At 39.0% G+C, this 16,818-nt stretch overlaps 1 protein-coding gene across 16 annotated transcripts in view; it reads right to left on the bottom strand.

Moving 5' to 3' along the window:
- Positions 1-16,818, bottom strand: part of MSRA (methionine sulfoxide reductase A) — a 547,769-nt gene that overhangs the window by 378,141 nt on the left and 152,810 nt on the right. The gene's annotated exons all lie outside the window — the stretch shown is intronic.

The following is a 16,818-nucleotide window of genomic DNA, read 5'->3' as shown; positions in this document are numbered from 1 at the left end:
CTTGGGTAGGGCTCATGAGCTACTGAAATCATAGGAAGGCATGCGAGAAAAGGTGAATGAAGGTTGACAGAGGAACGGGGGGCAGGGCGGGTATATCCACCCCAGTAAGTCAAGGCACAGGGATCTACATCCTGCCCCATTAACATCACAGTTCAGAAGACAACTACTGAACACCAGTCATGTGCCAGGCACTGGGTTTACCGTCGGTGTCACAAAAATAGTAAGACAAGGGGTGCCTGGCTGGCTCAGTAAAGCATGTGACTCTTGATCTCAGGGTTGTGAGCTCAAGCCCCACGTTGGGCATGGAGCCTACTTAAAAGATTTTTTTTTAAATCTTTAACAAACATGGTAAGACAATGCCTGCCTTCTCCTTATCCTTCACTGACCACCAACCAGCCCCCTTCTTAGGGCTGCTGATCAGGTTTACCTAGACAAGGCTTCTGTGTTAGCAGCACTGCCTACAGCTCTTAATGCATCCATCCTGTTATCAGACTACATGAGTTCCCACACTACATTATCCCAAAAAAGCATTCCATTATCGTTCATTTCATTTTTAGAAGAATTCCGTTTTTACCTTTGTAATGGTGTTATTAGTTACCACATTTAGGAACCATGTCTAACTTAGGCATCTGTGATATGTATATAATATTAACTGATGGAAAATTTCCACCTGACTTTTATAAAAATTTCCCCGCCCCCTCTTAAGCCATGTAATTCCTAGTGACTACCAAAATTAGATAATTTTGAGAACTGAAATTCCATTTAAAATAAAGTTATTTTAAGGATTAAAATCTATATGCCATCCTGATGAATGTGACATCTCTGTGAATAGGACAGTTGAAAACAGTTGTACTAAAAAATGGGACTGTACACCAAAATGATCTTATTTTATTCTAAAGTACATGCTTCTTACTGATCCTAAAACATGTTTGGATTTATAAGATGAGTGTTAAACATAACTATAAAGGATCACATAGAAATCGTACTTTTTAGTATTGTTTTAAAAACTTTGCCCTTCAAAGACCTGTAGGGGACCCTGGCTTCCCTGGCTGCTATTGCTTTGGTCCCTTACTCATAGATGAAGCAAAATTATTTACAATTTCCCCAGCATTTGTCAATGTCAATTCTGCCACATTAAAATAATCAATGTTGTGCAGAGTATCCAAGTCCTATGAATGTAATTCTGGCAAGAGACCACAGAGATGTTTTCTCAACCCATCATCAGAGTGCTAGGATCACTTTGGGGCCCAACTGTATGCCTCTAATACTATTAAGTCGGCTTTTACAAATGGTTGTGTACACCACATGGAAATGCAGCAGCCACAGCATGCAGCAGACCTTCTTTCTTCTTCCTTGTGAATGTGTCAGCAGCCTTCAGCAGGAAGCACATTGCCCCTTAATGGCACATAGGCTGCCTGAAGGTTGCAAGAGGCACAGTCAGCTGTCAGTCAGCCAATGGGCAGGAACAGTCCAGTACCTCCCCCTTCCCTCCACCCCCACCCCCTCTGACAGTGATAAATGATCAGGCCCTCTGCTCAGCTGAGCCTGACGGGCCCAGACCTCCCCTTGCAATCTGTTCCAGACCAACACCAACCTTTCCCCCCAACAACCCCCATCAGCACTACAAAGGGGCCTGCTACAGGGTTAAGGTCAGATCTGTTTGCTTTCTTATTGCTGTTCTTTCAGGAAAAGGAATTATGACTTTATTTCTAAATGGAAGCTCCTAATCAAAAATGGAATATGTTGTTGTAAACCTTACAGGAAACCTGTCTCAACTCTCTCCTTACATTAAAAAGGAAGGAGATACAGCTAAATATGGAACTTTAAGAAGAAAGAGGAATAGTCATAGATGTAAACATAAATGTCAACTTAACTTCCATTCAAATCAATAAGCTTTCCACTTATTAAATTATTATCTGTTGGTGGGGGTAAGGAGAAGGAGACAAAAGATTCTAAGGGGAATAAAATATTGAGAAAGAGACCGAACATTGACACTGAACATTAGCAAGATTCATCAGAGATTAGCTTCTATAGTACATTTAGCTCATGTACAAAGTCATTTCAGGATTGTCTATAAACAGATTGGCACCAACTTTTGCATAAAATCATCTCTGCCATGGAATAATATGCACCCATTATAAAGAATAAGGCAGCTCTACAGGTAAGGACATGGACCTATAAGACACACCATTCATTGGGGGGGAATAAATCAACAAGTAGGGTAACGTGTATAATGCGCTACAGTTTATTTTTGTTTCCAACATTCTATCTTTACTTTCTGAACTTTGGTCCATGTGATGTAATACATTTTCAAAAATAGAAATAGAAAAGTATTTTAAATGTCCCCAGTCTTTGCTACTCGGTGATTAGCCCTGCAACCCAAGAACCTCTTCCCAGGGCAGAGGTGCCATGCTGAGACACACGGTGGCCAGTGGCAGGCTAGCAGCCCCTGGGCTTGGATCAGCGTGACACTTACATTTTATCTAGACCCAGGACAAATGTCAAAGACAATCTCACCTGAATCTCAGCAGAACTGTTTGCACCAGCTTTAAAATTCTCAGTAGTTTACAGCATCCCAAAAGGCCTCAAGATAGAGATATCACTCCATTTCCTCCTTAAAGTTGATCAGCATTCTCCAAAGCAATATGTTAAATGTCCTCTTTTTAAGAGGGAAAGGATTTTAAGAGGATCAATCATTTCAAAGTTTGGATGAAATTTAAACATTATTTACTTAAAAATAAAATACAAGGTGTTTCCAGAAAGGGAAGGAGAGACTGAGGGAAGGAGGGAAGGAGGGAGGAAGACCAACACAACAGCCAGTATTTTGCCTTTCTGGAATTTGGTACATATTTTAATCATTTCTCTGTGCTTCCTGCTTCTCATCCTGTTTCTCCTTCCCTTGTAATTTTCCTTCACAATAGAAGATAAGGGTATTTTAAAATCTATCTTAGATTTACTGAATAGAGATTATGCTCACTATTCCTAATTTTAAATGTGGTTGAAACATTTTACATTGCCCTCAAAAAAGGGAAATGAAGTTTTTACTATGAAGCCTTCAACTGATTTTCAATAAGTCAGTGAATTTTTTTTAAACCAGCTCTTATTAGATAAACAGTACATGAAACTTATCTACTGTGAAAATTTCACTGAAGGATCTGTCATTGGGAAAGAGCAGGCCTGGTCACATGGCTGATTAAGGGAAACTGAATAACCAAGTACATATTCACATTAAGAAACATGGTAGACACAATCTTCAACTATGGTTCTACAAATGACACAGAAAGGCATTTTATGACTTCTTTTTAATACTTGTCTCCCATTAAAGAGTGATGCAAAACAGAACATCTTAACTTAGGGGAGTTAAGTGGAAATAAGAGTGGCTCTTAAAACATGCCTTTGGTCATCTGACTTAATAAAGGGATAGAGATTTAGAGCTGGCAGTGCAGAGCCCTATTTAGTTATCTGCCTTGAATATATGCTCAAGCAGCCCCTTGGATATTCAAGTGATGGGTTGATTTCTAGATGAATTCTCTAATGATTGACTGCAGTACTGCTGAGTCCAACAAGAGCCATGTCTGAAAATGTCAAGAATGTGGGAGGCCAAAGCAAGCAGAGGTCTGAATGGTGGAAGGCCATCAGCTTCTCTATATATATGGGCTAAAGGAGGTGTAAGGCCAAAACTGTTTCCCATGTACTAAATCAATCTGTTTTTGGAAATAACTGATTGAGACTCCAGAATCCTATAAAAGGAGATGACTATGGCTTGGCATAACTCAACTGTAAAGGAACTTCAGTGCAGGCCCTGCAGGAAATCTGTATTAGATATGTCTTGATAGGTCTGCCAGGCTCTTAATGCTAAGAGTGAATTATAGTAATCTCTATTTTCTGTCACTTTATCTCCCCAAAAGGCTGATAGTTCAAAATGTAAACTACTTTGGGAAAGGTAGCTGAGAGGACGCAGTGAAACACAGGCAAGTCTCCAACTTAAAAATGAGTCACATTTCAAAAGCGTGTTTATAAGATGGACATCTGGGATATAGAATCCATTTTCTTATGAACACGCTGCTATAAATGGTGGTAAGCTAGCCCACAAGGGCCTACTCAACTTATAATGAGTCGCAAGTAGAACTCTTTCCTAGGATTCTAACCACCCATTTATGGGATACTGTCTCCATGTGAAAATATACTCTACATTCTACCCCACAAACATCAAGAACACACCCTTTTATACTGGCCAAGTTGGTTACAGGCCACAAACAGAGAAAAGAAAACATTTTCCTACTTTCCCAAGCTGCCCAACTGCTATCTCAACCATAGAAAAAAATCTCCACTTTATTCATCACTATGGAGAGGAAGTTTCCTCCCAAGGAGAAGAGGATATAAGTCCCTTGTTGCACAAGAATCACTTTCAAATGCAAAATACATTCTAAATGCAGTGGTCTTATTTCAGATAACAGTGTAAAGCTGGGTAGTTCTGACTCAAGGTCTCCCACAGGCTGGAATCAAAGTGTTGGCTGGGGCTGCACTCTCACCCAAAAGCTCAACCAGGCCAGGACTATTCTCAAGCTCATTTGTATGCAGGCCTCAGTGAGCTTGAGAGCAGATCCCCCACCCTGGTTGGGCCTTCAGAAGATGCAGCACAGCTGACATCTTGATCACAACCTTATGAGAGACCCTTATCCAGGGGTATCCAGATAAACCATACCCATATTCCTGACCCAAAGAAACTGTGAGATAATACACGATTGTTCTTTTACGCTGCTATGCTTGGGGACAATTGATTATATAGCCGTAGATAACTAATACACTAATATGTTCTAATAAAGAAAAAATAACATAAATTGTAGCAACTGACAACTAATGACATAAACCAGGAAATCAAACCATCTTTCATAGAGCTGTTTTCTACACACAGCAAAGATATTTCCAGTAGCTGATTTCCAAGTCAACTCTTGGCATGTGATCCATTTCTAAGTTGGAGACAATTTCTATGTAATTTATTTTCTCCACAAACTTTATTCCCTAGTGTGCTGGGATTGCTAAAACAGGCATTCTTGAACTACTAAAGCCTAGGAATAGTGTATAAAGTATCGGAGTAAGGCTCTTAGCACTTCTGAAATAACTCTGGCAATTTTTATTCATTTGCATTATCCAGAGAACTGCTAGTTGCTTTTCCTGCTGTTTTGTTTGGAGAAGTTATATCTCTGCCTCATAGGGCTTACAAACACAATGAAGAAAAATGTTTTTCCAAAATTCCCAGGAAAGCTAAATTTAAATTCATGCCAAAGGCCCTAACTGCAATGGAGAAAGTGTTCTGTATTTTGATGCAGTTTTGTTTGGTTGGTTGAGTCTGGGTGCTTTTTTCTCTGACTGCATGGAAGTAAGAAGATGGCTGGATCATTTCTATTCACCATGGCACCTATAAGAAATTCAGGTTTTCCTCTTTTCTATGAGAATAAAAATCAACTCTAAAAATCAAAATTGTTGCTGATATTAAACTAGGATTTTTATTGGCCTGGATACTTCATCCAAAATAGCTTAAGGTCATAGTACTTCTATTCTAAACAGAAAAATAGTAAGATCCTATTGTATCCTGTGCTTACTGTACTTCAAGAAATTCTTTAAACATCTCTGCCAACAACCACAAAACACTGGAAGAGTCAAGCTGAAACTGATCATTTCAGTGGTGCAGGAAACCATGTCCCTGGCTCATTGTTTGCCAAATTTCAGTTCTTACAGAAATATCACTCATCACATTCTGGTCTTCCCTTCCCTCATTTTAGTTAATACCCAGGTTAAAACACATGGGCAGTAGTGTGAGTGAGAGGAGATGAAAAAGTACCAGTTAAATATATAGCAATGTCTCCTACAAAATCCACAGGTCACAAAAGTCTCAACTCAGAAAGTTCCTATGCAGAAGTCTGTGTCCAATCAGGAGATAGAAACCACACAGTAGGTTGAGCAGGAAAAGTCTAACATAAAGAATATTAATTACGATTAAAAAGCAACTATACAATCTAAGGTAATTCTCTATGGTACTCTGTGGCTGGGGTTACCCAAGGAATGACAAACTTGAAATGCTCAAACCTCACTGGAGAAGTTGCAGTTAAACCAATGGATAGCAGAGAAGTTCACTGGTTGGGCCAGACCGGAGCTGATCTGGAGATGCTAAGCAAGCAACAGGCCACTTTCCAGAATGCAGGCAATCAGAAACCAATGGTGTGTGTGCAGTGAAGGTCCAGGCAGCCCAGGAGGCCTTTAGAGTGCCATGGACAGCACGGGAGCCCTGGTTTCCTTATCAAGAGAGATGCAGAAAAGTTATCACCTGGCAAAGGCTGTAAAGTCACACAAGGACTAAAGCTCTGGGCCAGTGGCTGGGACAGGCTCCACCAGAGGTCCTCACATTCCCCCAGTCAACCCTGGCCCACACCAGAAATGGCAGGAAAGCCTCTTCCTCTCACAAAGTCTCCCCAGGTACCCTCTACTGAGAAAGCTTAACACCATGTTCACATTAAAAGAAAAATGCTGAGCACCTGAGGGGTTCAGTTGGTTTAAGTGTCTGACTTTGGCTCACGTCATGATCTTATGGTTCATGAGTTCAAGCCCTGCTTCGGGCTCCATACTGACAGCTCAGAGCCTGGAGCCTGCTTCAGATTCTGTATCTCTCTCTCCCTCTCCCTCTCTCTCGCTCTCTCTCTCTCTCTCTCTCTCTTTCTCTCTCTCAAAGATAAATAAACATTAAAAATAATTAAAGAAAAATACAAAAGAAATTCCTGTTCATCACAGAACATATTCAGAATGATGTATTCAGAGCTGAGAGGCAATAAATTAATAATATACCATACAAGACACAAATTACAAAAACTGACAATAGAAATGTTAAAATCTGAACAGAAAACCTGAAGTAGAACACTCTGGACTCATTCACTGGGAAATTCTACATACATTTTAGAAAGAGATAATACCAAATTTCCACAAATTCCTTCAAAAATAAAGGAGGGAATTTTTCCCAGCTCATTTATGAGACCAGCATTATGATGATAACAAAACCAGACAAAGACACAAGAAAACTATAGGCAAATCCCCCTTATGAACACAAAAATCCTTTAATAAGTATTAAATGAAGGAATATATTTTAAAAGTATAGAAATGATGGCCAAGTGGGGTTACCAATGGAATTCAAAATTGTTTCAATATTCAAAAAATGCAATCAATGTAATTTACCATACTAAAAGACTAAAAAAGAAGTAAATACATGATCAGCTCAACAACTGCTAAAAAAGCATTTGATAGAATTCAGCACCTATTCATGAATTTTTTTAATTCTCAGTAGACTAGAAAGAGTTTGATAATGAAAATCTACCAAAATCCTACAGCTAATATATAAAAAGGAAAGATAAAAACTATCTTTATATGTAAACAACATCATTGTGAATATAAAAAATCCTAAGGAATTTATCAAGAAGTTACTTGTGTTAATAAGTAAGTTTATCAACATCACAGACTACTAGGTCAATATACAAAAATAAACTATATTTCTATATAGTTGCAACAAATAAATGGAAACTGAAAAAATATTTAAGTAGTATTACTTGTAATAGCATCAAATAACATGAAATACTTAGGGAGATTTTTTAAAAATATGTATAGGGGCGCCTGGGTGGCGCAGTCGGTTAAGCGTCCGACTTCAGCCAGGTCACGATCTCGCGGTCCGGGAGTTCGAGCCCCGCGTCGGGCTCTGGGCTGATGGCTCAGAGCCTGGAGCCTGTTTCCGATTCTGTGTCTCCCTCTCTCTCTGCCCCTCCCCCGTTCATGCTCTGTCTCTCTCTGTCCCAAAAATAAATAAACGTTGAAAAAAAAAAATTTAAAAAAAAAAATAAATAAAAATATGTATAAAACCCGTAGCCTGAAAACACTGCTGACAGAATTTTAAAATACTTAAATAAATGGAGAGATATACCATGTCCATGGATTGGAAGACTTGGTATCCTTAAGATGTCAATTCTCCCCAAATAAATCTAGAGTTTAATATAATGCAAATAAAAACTCCAGGAAGTTGATTCTAAAATGTAAATAGAAAATCAAAAGACTTAAAATAGCCAAACAAGATCTGTATACCAAGAACTTTAAGACATTGATGAAAGAAATTTAAAAAGACACAAATAAATGAAAAGATATTCCATGCTCATGGAGTAGAAAAATTAATATTGTTAAATGTCTATATAATCCAAGGAAATCTAAAGATTCAATGCAATCTTAGTCAAAATTCCAAAGGCATTTTTCATAGAAGTAGAATAAATAATCCTAAAATTTGTATGGAACCACAAAAGACCCCAAATAGCCAAAGCCATCTTGAGAAAGAACAAAGCTAAAAGCATCACACTTCCTGATTTCAAACTATATTATAAACATACAGCAATCAAAACAGCAAGGTGTGGGCATAAAAAAGATGCAAAAATCAATGGAACAGAATAGAGAGCCTAGAAATAAACCCACACATAGATGGTCAAATAATTTAAAATAAAGGAGTCTTTAATGAGTAAAGGATAGTCTCTTCAATAAACAGTGCTAGAAAAACTGGAGACCCCCACGCAAGAGAATAAAGCTGGACCCCTACCTACCTATACCAAATGCAAAAATTAACTAAAGATAGATTAAAGACTTGAATGTAAGACCTCAGAGCATAAAACTCCTAGAATACATAGGTGGTAAGCTACCTGACATCGATTTTTGAGTTGAATTTTTGGATCTGAGTCCAAAAGCAAAGGCAACAAAAGCAAAAATAAATAAGTGGGACTACATCAAACTAACAAGCTTCCATACAGCAAAAAAAAAACCATCAACAAAATGAAAAGCAATGGGAGAAAATATCTGCAAATCATATATACCTGACAAGAGGTTAATATCCAAAATATATAAAGAACTCATAAAACTCAACAGCAAAAAACAATCTTATTTAAAAATAGGCAGAGGACCTGAACAGACATTTTTCCAAAAAAGACATGCATACTGCTAACAGGTCATGAAAAGGTGCTCAATATCACTAATCATCAGGAAAATGCAATCAAAACCACAATGAACAAGAAACAACAAGTGAAGAGGAAGTGGAGAAAAAGAAACCCTCGTACACTATTGGTGGGAATACTGCAATAGTAGTTGAATAGTGGGAGCAAACTGATGCAGCCACTCTGGAAAACAGTATGGAGGTTCCTCAAAAAATTAAACATACAACTGCCCTACAATCCCGTAATCACACTGCTGGGTATTTACCCAAAGAATAATACAAAAACACTAACTTGAAAGGAGATATGCACCCCTATGTTTCTGGAAGCATTATTTATAGTAGCCAAATTATGGGAGCAGCCCAAGTGTCCATCAATTGATAATAGATACATACATACTACAGAATATTATTCAGCCATAAAAAAGAATGAAATCTTGCCATTTGCAATGACATAGATGGAGCTACAGAGTATAATACTACGCAAAATAAGTCACTCAGAGAAAGACAAATACCATATGATTTCACTCATATATGAAATTTAAGAAACAAAACAAATGAAAAAGGGGGGAAAAAAGACAGACAAACCCAGAAACAGACTCTCATCTACAGAGAATGAACTAATGGTTACCACAGGGGAGATGGGGGGCGGGGAGGATGGGGATTAAGGAGTACACTTAAAATGATTAGAACTAGTAATATACAGAATTGTTGAATCACTGTACACCTAAAACTAAGATAACACTGTATGTTACCCATACTGGAATTGAAATTAATAAAAAGTTAAAAAGAAAACCACTATGAGATACTACTTTACATGTGTTAGAATGACTGTCATCAAAAAGACAAGAGATAACAAGTGTTGATAGGATGTGGAGAAAGAAGAAATCTTGTGCATTGTTGATGGGAATATAAATTGGTACAGCCTTGTGAAAAATGGTACAGAGGTTCTTCAAAATATTAAAAATACTTTAATGTAAATTTTTTTAAAATATGAATATGACATAATCTAACAATCCACTTCCTGGGGACATATCCAAAAGAAGTGAAAGTACTATGTTGAATAGATATCTGCATCCCCATATTCACTGCAGTATCATTTACAATAGATAAGATGTGGAAATAATTTGTCCATTGGTGGATAAACAGATAAAGAAGATAGAGTATATATAAATTGGAATATTTTTCAGCCATACATAAAAAAGAAGGAAAGTCTGCCATTTGTGATATGGATGGACCTTGAGGGCATTATGCTAAGTGAAATAAGTCAGACAGAGAAAGACAAATACTGTATGATCTGATATGTGGAACCCCCCACCCCCTCCCAAAAAAAAACCAACTCATATAAAACAGAGAACAGATTGATGGTTGCCAGAGGCAAGGGGTAAGGAGTTGGGAAATGGGTGAAGGTGGTCAAAAGGTATTAGCTTCCAGTTATAAGATAAGTAACTTCTGGGGATATAATATATAGCATGGTGTCTACAGTTTACAATATTGTATTATATATTTGAAAGTTGCTAAGAAAGTAAATCTTAAAAGTTCTCATTACAAGAAAAAAAGTGTAACTATGTAAAGTCATAGATGCTAACTAAACTTATTGTGGTAATCACTTCCTAATATATACATATATCAAATCATTATGTCGTACACCTTAAACTAGTTCAGTGTTATAAGTCAATTACATTTCAACAAAACTGGAAAAAGTAAATAAAATAACCAAAACAAGTTTGAAATCCAAGTTGGAAGACTTCCACTGCCTAATTTTAAGACTTATTCTAAGTTATAGTAATCAAGACAATGTGGTGTTGGCATAAGGAGAGTCCTATAAATAAGTGGAACAGAATGGGGAGTGTAGAACTGCATTTTGACAAAGGTCCTGAGGTAATTCAATCAGAAAAGGATAGACTTTTCAACAAATGGTGCTGGAACAACTTGACATCTATATGAGACAAAATAAACTTCAACCCTTACCTCATACCTTACGCAACATTTAGCTTGAAATGGGTTGTAGACGTAAATGTAGGAGTGCTCAAAACCTGGATATGGTTCCCCATTTTTATCTCCTTTGTTTGAAATATACCACTGTGGAAGTCAATTGGAAAGTAAACACTTTCCCAAAATCTACCTCTGCTTTCATTGCTCATTTCACATCCTAAGAAAGCTTTCTGAACAATCCTTATGAGGGGCAAGTGATTATTAAAGTGGGACTCAAGGGAGTTTCTCTGTAGTGATGGAATATTCTATATCCTGACTATGGTGATAGCTACACAAATCTAAATGCATGATAAAATTTCTTAGAACTAAACACCCAAAATAGTACATGCAATAACATGAAATCCAAATAAGGTCTATGTTTGAGTTAATAACATTATACCAATGTCAGTTTCCTGGTTATGACAATGTACTATGATTATGTAAGATGTTATCATTGTGGAAAGCAAGCTGAAGGGCACATCAGAACTCTGTACTATTTTTGCAACTTCCCATGACTCTTAAACTATTCTAAAGTATTTTTTAATCTTATGAGAAATACTAGACACATCAATATTCCTTAATTATCTGAAAGGAAAAATTAGGAATACTCAGGGCTTGCAAAGCAAATTGAAAAGATTGTCCTTCCCAGAACATAATTTTCAAAGTTCCAGGGTACTAACCACTCATTTACATTAAATTCCAAGTGTCTGAAGTTCACTTGGGTAATCATTTCGAGTGTTTGAATAATGATAGTGCTACTTCTTTAGTACAATAGGACTACTTAGAATGGTCTCTGAACAGAAATTGAGAGTATAAGCTCCATGCTGACAGGCAACATGATTTATACCTAACACACTTGAAGAACCTCATCTCATTAGGAACCTTAATTTAAAAATAATAGTAAGCGATGACTACGTGCTATGAATAGTATAATCAAAACATTTTAGGCACAAATACAGAGGAAGAAGTTGTGTCCTGTTATTATAATGGATAATCCACCTAATTTTTTATTTCTCAAATTACCATGTCCTCATTTGTACAGAAATCTAAACAGATGTTCCATTGGGCTGTAAATGGCCTTTTGGTCTTTTGGAGGGGTGCACATATAAGTCAAGACACCTACCTATTATCCTGGGTGCAACATTGCATGTATACGTCCTAACACACAACACAGGGCAGGGGTGGGTACTACTGAGAATTGAGTTCCTCAGTAAGTCTCTATTTCCTTCTCTATGCTTCTTTCCAAATTCCACAAATAGGCTTAACATTTTACGAAAGCTCTTTTTGTAGGATGTACCCAAGAGTTGATAAAAAACAAATCCTTCAAGACACTCCAGAGATCACTGGCCAGACTTCAGAAAATGCATGGTCACTGTGGGTCACGTGGAGACCAAATGTGGAGAGGGCTCAACTGTGTGATCTTCACGGCCAAAAGCAGATAGCCGTGGCTAACCGTACCCTTTGCTCAAGCTCTCACGTGAAAGTATTCCAAAGCACTCCTCAACAGTATAATGGCAGTTGCCTGTGTCTTTTTAAAATCTAGTTGAGATGAAAAAATATAGCTCAAGTTGAAATTCAATGTAAGTCCCTATTGAAAGAAACACTTCATGAAATTGTTCAGAAACAAAAGCAATCCCTCTGCCAGCACTAAAAGGCATGAATTTACAAGATCAACAATCGGAATGGCTGATGACAGCTCACACAAAAAGATCTAAGCGTGGTATTTTTACAAAACCAAAGCAAGACCTTTTTCTCTAGACAGAGCTCAAAGATAAATGACATATAGGATTTAAATCTAACATTTTCACTGAAAAGACAATAGGAGCACAGCAGGACTGACCTTATTTTACACAGAGGCAGCTATCCCCCTGGTGTCACCTCGCCCACCCCGCTGCCATCATGGCAACAGTTGCCCCAAATCCCTTTAGGAGGTGACAAAGCCTTTCACCTGCAGTAAAAGGCTTAAATTGTCAATGCTTCCAAGAGAACCAACACAGCGACAATTTTACCAGAAGTGAATGATTACTACCCAGTTAGCTCTAGAGCAGGGGTTGGTGTACTACAGCCCGCGAGCCAAAGCCTGCCACTTCTTTTTGTACATATGGCACTTGAGCTAAAAGTGATTTCTATATATACATTTTTTTAATCATAGAAAAAAATCACAAGGAGAAAAATATTTCATGACATCTACAAATTATATGAAATTCAAATTTCAGTGTCACTAAATAAAGTTTTATTGGAACACTGCCACACTCATTCATTTATTTATTGTCTGTGGCTGCTTTCACTCTACCACAGCAGGGTTGCTTAGTTGTGACAGACACCGTATGGCTTGCAGGGCCTATAATATTTACCATCTGCACCTTTATAGGAAAATTTTCCAACCCCTGTCCCAGAACAAAGCTCCAAGAGGCAGAGTATAAGGGGATAAGAATGTGCAGTCATGGGGAAGCCTCCTCTTCAGTAAGAAGACAGATATATGACAGGAGAAGGGCTACATGATGAAACATCTGGGCACAGAAGTCAAATGTGGCTTAACCCTGCCACAGCGTAGGGGCCACTACAGGATACTATGAGGGAAGGGAGCACCAGTAAGATATTGGTGCAGTATAATGTGGAAAGAGCTATGGCTGGAGGGCTCCACGTCCTACCACCAAGACTGTGCCTTTGAGCAAGTCACATAACCTCTCTGAGCCTCAAATTCCTCATCTGGGAAAAAAAAAAAAAAAGAATGGAAGTATCTATCTGAGAGCGCTGCTGTGTGAATTGTGAGGGGTCACCCACACAACAATACCTGATCCACGTTAGCGCTGAGCCTTGAAAGAACATAGGTTCCCACGGGTAGAAAATGGGAAGGAAGGAAGACATCTGACATGGAGAGAACACAGGACTCAAAGGTCCAGAGGATCAAGTGTTTGGTTAGGTGGCCGCCACTGAGATTCAGTGAAACATGTCAAAGTAGCTGAAGCAGAAAAGGCAGAGGCCAGATCTTGAAGATCATAAAGTACCAAAGTACAACTCTCTCCTCCACTCTCCCTTTGGTTATTCATGTCCTTTCTCTGTTCATAGCCCTCTTCCCAATGACTCCCAAAGATACTGCTGAGTCTTCCTTGGCTCATCACAGGCACCAAGGGTTAATCTGTGCCCACAGATCCATTCACTCCCCCAGTGGCATCTTTAGAGCATCTATTCTGAGGCAGAAACAGGCTTTTCTGTTTTATACCCACCTACTCGTCACCAGATCATTTGACCTATTTGCCCCCCACACTTAGGTGAAATCTTTGGGGGAAACCCTAGATCCACAGCTGGTAGCATCTTCCAGCTGCTGAATGAGAACTAAATGAGGTTCCTGGGACTTTGAGTAATTTATAATGAGTTCTAATGACTGCCAGGCCCCAGTCATGATGCATATTGATGAACTGTCCCTTGCAGCCAGCTGTCCCTCAATCACCAATTGTCCACAGGGGGATTCCTATTCACTAAGGGCACAGACAATCTCCAGAGATGAGAGAGCAGCAGGGGTTGTGCAAAAGAGAACGGCAGCCCTTTGGCCTTCAGATAGAGGATTTCATGGTAAATGTTGGGAATGTTTACAAAAAAGCAGAAGGCACAAGGAAAGAACAGTTAAGATACAGGTCTCAGCCCTGCAATAAAAATCATAAGGCTACATACGCGAACTATTTATTCTCATGTTTTATTCAAAATCATTTGCTGCCTTTCCCTTCGTTTACCCTTGCTCTCTCTTCTTTCATAGGCTGGTTAATAAAATCTGGCAATTTCTGTTCAGTTTGAGTGTTGGATTTGGAGAGGGAAGACTGAGGTAGGAAACTTGACTACATACATCTGTGTGTACTTTGACTCCTAACTTTTTGTTACTAACTTTCCTGAGTCTAGATCTCTTCATCCATCAAATCTGGTCCATGCCTGCTCCACCAGCCCACCAAGGTATTTAAGTGGAGCAGGTGAAAATATATGAGAAGATGGGTGGAGTAAGTTTAAAGCATCAGACAAATCTAAGGGATAAATGTGTCTTCATCCTTCAAGATTTCTTGCCAGTTTCTAAAACAGCTGATCAAGGAAGTATTTAAAAATGCTCTCTCTCTCTCTCTCTCTCATACTCTCTCTCTCTCTCTCTCTCTCACACACACACACACACACACACACACACAAACACACTGTAAACCAGAAGAGAATCCAATGTTAAACTAAACCATTTAATCCCGGGGTGGAGAGTTTTTCACTGAATATAACGTGCTAGACAAGCCTTCTACATCTAGAAGTATAGTTATTAACATGCACTGTTCCCAGGAACAGGGAACTGATTCTTTCTACTTCAGTGGGAAGAGGTTTGGTGTCTATAAATCTCCAAGGGAGAAGGGGAGACCTTAGAGGTTAGGAATTATTTCAGAGTCTGACAGTGTCGGAGAGCAGTGAGGGTACTAAAATGGCACCAACACCACCACCACCACCACCAACAACAACACACGACAATAACACTACCAGTTCTGACAGTGCCAGCCTCAGCTTTGCCTCCTCTACTGCCACACCTTCTCCCCATTTAGCAGAAAGGACACAGCCTCTACATCCGGGCCTAGGCTTCCACTGAAGAATAAAAAAAAAAAAAAAAAGAAACTCTGGGGACAAATATTCTTGCCATGGATTGGCCTGCCTCCTACTCTGTGCTCATCAGTGTGGGATCTGAATTTCTATATTTAAACCATTTCTTCCTTGACTTCCACTGCTTCGAACTTTCGGTCTGCCGTTGACTGAGGCTTCAGTAGACTCCTGCTGATCTGCTTCTTCACTCTAGGATCTTTGACCAATAGATCCCAGGAGGCATCACAGCCATATTCTAAACCTCCCACTTCCTGACCCATTATTCACATTTGGCCCTGTAATTACCAGGTGACATGCTGCAGGTCTGTCTTGTGTTAGTCCTCACACAGTTCCAGTCCTGAGCATAAATAATCTATCTCTATCACGTCCTACATCCTGGTGTGACAACAGTCTAAAACAACAGGCCAGGACAAAAAGGACGGTAGTACCAACTCTAGAGAACCAAGCTGGTCTCAAGAGCTAAGAGTAAATGTACAGTTAAGATTTAAGATAAACTATAGTATTGAGAATTTTGAACATGTCAATCTATAGCATTGGAAAAGATTATAAAGGAAAGGTCAGAAATAAGTGAGATGGCTAATTGGATCATGGAGTGTGGTTATTTCAAAGACATGCTGTAAACTATATTAGATGCTTTAAAGACGTGTTAATGTAAAGGGAAGAAATAGGATAGAAAACACATGATTTGGGGCGCCTGGATGGCGCAGTCGGTTAAGCGTCCGACTTCAGCCAGGTCACGATCTCGCGGTCCGTGAGTTCGAGCCCCGCGTCGGGCTCTGGGCTGATGGCTCAGAGCCTGGAGCCTGTTTCCGATTCTGTGTCTCCCTCTCTCTCTGCCCCTCCCCCGTTCATGCTCTGCCTCTCTCTGTCCCAAAAGTAAATAAACGTTGAAAAAAAAAAAAATTAAAAAAAAAAAAAAAGAAAACACATGATTTAAGTTGGATGAAGTTAGGCAGAGGCTTTATACCTTGGATCCCACACAAAGCCCAAGGTGGACCATTTAAATACTGTTCACATCCAGGCCTGAGATCACCACACAGTAGCAATGCATTTAAAAATGTACAGAAGAAGAAAACTACTTGAAACGGATACTGCAGACCTAAAAACCACAATCTGCCAGCCTGTGGCAGGCTAAATATAATCATCTTATAGTCCACTGGGTTGAAACTCAGAAGTCCCAGCTCTATGTCAGAGGAGCAATGGCCCTGAGTAAATCATATCACCTC

This window comes from Leopardus geoffroyi, chromosome B1 (genome assembly GCF_018350155.1).
Source record: "Leopardus geoffroyi isolate Oge1 chromosome B1, O.geoffroyi_Oge1_pat1.0, whole genome shotgun sequence".
In the NCBI taxonomy this organism is placed as follows: Eukaryota; Metazoa; Chordata; class Mammalia; order Carnivora; family Felidae; genus Leopardus; species Leopardus geoffroyi.
This window is presented reverse-complemented; position numbering and strand designations above follow the sequence as displayed.